The sequence below is a fragment of the Pundamilia nyererei genome, unplaced genomic scaffold (assembly GCF_000239375.1).
Source record: "Pundamilia nyererei isolate P.nyererei 1_Seehausen unplaced genomic scaffold, PunNye1.0 scaffold00166, whole genome shotgun sequence".
In the NCBI taxonomy this organism is placed as follows: Eukaryota; Metazoa; Chordata; class Actinopteri; order Cichliformes; family Cichlidae; genus Pundamilia; species Pundamilia nyererei.
The window spans coordinates 288,033-293,082 of NW_005187567.1; positions in this window are offsets into that span (position 1 = coordinate 288,033).

The window sequence follows — 5,050 nt, forward strand, 5'->3', positions numbered from 1 at the left end:
ATAGATAGATAGATAGATAGATAGATAGATAGATAGATAGATAGATAGATAGATAGATAGATAGATAGATAGATAGATAGATAGATAGATTTTGTCAGGGACTGTGTGTCATGTATTTTTCAGTACATGCCTTTTCAAGTGTGGGTATGGAGCTGGAGAAAATAGTGAAAAAGCAAAAGGTCATTTTAAGTCAATAGTTGTGTATTTTTGGATTGTCCCATTCACCTGTTTCTTCCAGCTAACAATTCACCAGCAGGGGTCAGTAGTGCACTGTTATCCTAGTTTCTGACTGCCTTTCATTCAAACCAGGAAAATTGTCCATTACTACACTGATGATTTAAATTATATAAAAAAACTTTTCCATGGCTTTACATCATATTCCGTATTCTGTTGCAATAATGAAAAATAAATAAGATGCAGTTCAAAAATAATAATTTCATGCTTACAGCACCTATTTAATATGTGGGTTAGGGTCAGTAACTCATGGACAGCTATTGAAAGGAGAGCACAATTTATTAAATTATAATGAGGATACAAGTAAAAGGGTGAGGCATCACTGCACTCACATGCCTCGTGACGTTCATGACCTAAATTTACATTCACTTTATTAATGCAAATTCACTGCAATTAATTAGAGTAAATGTCTAACTATCTATTTGTATTGTCCCAAAATAGACCATTAAAAATGAATTGATAAAAATTAGGTAAGGAACAACTAACTTTAAAACAATCGCTTGATATTTTTGTACACAAAGGGCTGTGCAATTACATCTGTACCCAAATCATTGTGCTGAAATGCCATTTTTCTTAGCAAACATGGACAGAGGAATGCAGTGGCAGCTTAGCGTCCAATACAGGGAGAGACTGACACACTTTCTCTCTGTGTTTTCACCCTTAGGCAGAGAGCTAATTAAGGAGGGACTGTGGTTTTATTTACTGTCAGCTCCTGGCCTCTGGGTGTGTGTGTTGCTGTGCATGTATATGTGTGTATATGGATGGATTGTGCCCTATCTGAGAATGTTTTCAGTCACACCAGTTTAGTTGGGCCTTGCCATTTTGCCCACATTCCGCCAGCGGCACTATGATAGTGGTAAGGCTGACTGTTATCCATTAGCAAAAGCTTCTCTTAGAAGGGTATCTCCTCGGCAGTGCAAGGAGGTGCTCGGCACAGCAGCAAGCGCTGCAGGGAGAAAAGTAATTACAACGCTCTCAATATGATATAGCGATCAGAGATATCTTAAAGATCTGATGTGGGTATCTACTATCAAAACGGGTAATCTGATGGGGATCATTCCATCATCCTTAATCCCAATTTACTGAATACATATCATACTCTATTATGGTCATTTAAATATACCAAATACAATATACAATAATAGTCTTTGAAATTATCATAAAAAATGACAGCACACTGGTTATAATTATAATTATATAATGAACATCCGACTTCTGCTCACATAATTATAATTTAGATTTGATTTGTCTCCTTTGAGCTGTTTTGACTGTTTAAAACTCCCTGGCCATCGAAAGCAATTGATCTGAAGTATATAAATGTGCATATGTTTTGGAAATAAAGTGTTTTACATTTAAACTGAAATCCAGTGAGGAAACATTGGTGCCCAGCAGGAATGAAGTGTAACATTAGGGGAGTAAAAATGTACAAAATCATTTTCGCCTCCAGTCACAAATGCTTATTGTCGTGTTTCATGTATGTTTCATCCACATCATGCAAAATTATGTTAGCTCCTATCAAATCCATCTGTTAAAGCCTCCACTTACCTTCGGTGTGGAGGTAAGACATGTATGTTCACTCATTTGGAAAACAATGGTTCTAAAATTAAACACACTTACTCCAACTCACTGCAAATTGTCAATTAAAAATTGACTTTGAATTGACTCAGTTTTTGAATTGAGTCGATTTTCAGTTCAAGTCAATTGAAAATTGACTTTGAATTAACAGTAATAGATATTTTGCGCCCAGAAATGAAATTAAAATTGTATCAGTTTCATGTATGCTGGATTTTTGTAATGCCAGAGAAAGACTATGCAGTATATAATATATGAGATTACTGACCTCTGATTCCCCCCCCCCTTTTTTTACATTGTGTTCTGTTAAATCTTGAAAAATATACAGTGATAAAAAAAAATATACCCACTGTCTCTATTGACTGTGAATGGTCATCTGTAGTTAGGCTGACAGTGGACATCCTCCCAACATCCGCTGATGTTGATCAAACAGAACCTGCAGTCCCCCACTGGCCCCAAGCTGATTCAAACAGTACCTCAGCACGACTCTCTTTACAGGGTTCCACTAAAGCGCCATTTGTTGGTGACAGCGCTGCTGCAGAGGTGACACACCACAGTGACAGGGGCAGCCCCCCCCACTCCACACTCTCCACCACCATCCACTCTAACCCAGCGGTGGTGCCCCAGTAAGCCCCGTACCTCCCTCGTGTCCATCAATAAACCGCAGGCAGCCGCGCACACGCACTCGCATCACCATGTTAAGGGGAGCGACATGACAGTGTAGGGAAGGTGATAGAAAGGAAGTGATGGATTGATGGAGAAGAACGTTTCACTGGTATCTGAACAGCGAGCACAGCAAGGAGAAGTCTCATTATGTGCTGTTGTGTCTGGCAGTGACAGTGCTGTAGCTGTTATAGGGAGCCAATGACCCAAGTGACCTGGAAAGCAAGGCATGGCCCACACAGCTGTGGTCACTGTGGTGATCTCACACAGTGTAATTAATGCACACAATCAGAGGTGTCTGCGCACGTGTGTGTGAGAACACACATGCAGGGGTTTGCCTGCTTATTACAACCAAACAGTGAGTTACAATCTGACAACAGAGAGCTCTGGGTAATTTCCCATCATGCCTCATCAGGAACAGTGGGGGGCCAAGAGCCTCACCACATCAGCTCACACTCGGACCTGGGTGGAAAATTACCATCATTAAACAGCGATGTGCAAGAGAGAGAAAGAGGGAGTCAAAAAACGAGAGCGTGTGATACACAATGGGGAAGCAGAATGGAAGACGGGCGGGCACTTCGTATGAAAGAAACCCCATAGAACAAAATGAGGTCTTGTTACAGTCACCTAAATGTGGAAAAACCCTGATGCAGTATTGATCAAGGAAGTTTCCACTATGTGTGGTCGTCAAAGGACAAATCTATAATACAATTCCACTTTGATGAAAACAGAAGCGAACGTCGGTTTTCTTTTCTTTCTTTTCTCCGTCTGTACTTTTCCCTCTCTCATTAGCGAGTGGCTGTGATTGCACGGGATTGAACAGTGGCTCTGTATTGATCCGGGCAGCTCTCTGAGGACTAATGTAATCAGTGCCCTCTGCCGCTGCAAGCTGAAAGGCAGGTGGTGAGCAGCACGAATAGCAGTGAGACAGGTGCGGGAAAAAGAAGGATGGAGGGAAACAGTGGGGGATCTCTTAAGTATTTAAGATACATTTGCAGTTAATACAATCTATTATGCAAGGTGAGAACATGAGGGGAAACAGATTCAGCACAGATTTTGACATAAATTTCCTTCTTTTTTTGAGGTTACACAGAGTTAAAGCATTTCTTCAAGCAAATACAGACAATCTCCCACTTGACAAAATCTTTGTTTTGTAACAGAAATGCACACAACATGATAGATGAAGATTCTGCAGCGATGCTCTAAGCTGAATCCTAGCCTCTGATGCTGGATCTCAAGTCTGCTTAATGTAATAGTGACATGTTAGAGAAAAAAAGGGGAGTGGAATCTCCGAGCGCATTAAAAACAGTGCTTGTCTACTTAAAGACGTATCTATGAAATCACAACTGCACTGTAAGCCGAGACAAGTTCTGGTTGATCTTGGAGGGACACAATGTTTCCTGACAGTCTGTAGTTTTGCAGCTCCCTGGCCGTCTTGACAGCTCTACTAGGCCCATGGCTCTTCTTAACTCCTTCTGTCTTCCTTTTCCGAAGCCGATGCTGAAAGTGTTTACCCTCCCATCCTCTGCCATTTACTTCAGTGTCCCTGCACATATGTCTGCAGTTCACCGTTACCCACCTTGGCTTGCTTTGCTTCCTCTCTTAGTCTCTTGAGGGCGAGGTTATTTATTTTCTCTCTTTCTCTTTCTCATACTAGGGTTATCGTGTGAAAATAGCAGGAAAAAAGGAAGGAAAGAAAGAAAAAAAAACATCCCTTGATCACTTGACTGAATGTTCACCTGGTTTCTCTGCTGGCTAGAGATTAGAGAAAGGAAGAGATTAAAAAAAACAACAAATGAGATGGAAAACAGACAGAGAGAAGAGAGAAACTGAAAGACCCAGGAGGAGAGATGGACATATGCAGAACAGAAATTATGTTTTGTTTGCCCAGCACCCACATCCTTTCTATAACCCATAATGTATCCTCACAAGAAGCACACATAAACAAACACACACGCCTGCATTCCCCATGTAAAGGCGTACACAGATGCGCTCTCGGTGAGGAGGCGAGAGAGAGAGAATCTTTGCATGGATGACCCACTTGGGCTTGTGCCAGTTCTGGGAGAGCCTGGAGCCAAAGTGTAGACCTGGAGACACACACACACACACACACACACACACACACACACACACACACACACACACACACACACAAAACACAGGCACACATGCACCATCTGGTCCCGTGCCTTTTAATAACTGAAACAAGGCACAAGATGTAGGCAGCATGGTGCATGGTTTCCCATCAGCCTGGCAGCAAGAGAGCAGTAAGTAACAATAGCAACTATAGCCCTGAGAACAGTAAATACACAAAGCATTACAGGTGTAGATGGAAACACGCGGTAGTGGATAAGGCCTTTGTTTGCAGAAAATTGGAGAATTTGTTGAAGGAGTGAATAATTCTTTCAGGGTTTCAGCACACAGGATGTTCAAAAAGATGCGGCCACACTTTCTCGCCGTACCCAGCATAAATTCTTTTTCTTCCTTTGCTCTCTCCCTCTCTTTTCTTCCTCTCTGTCTTTCTCCCCTGCTGCGTACAGGAGTCAGTCTGACTTTTGATCCTGACATCTGCGTCTTGCAG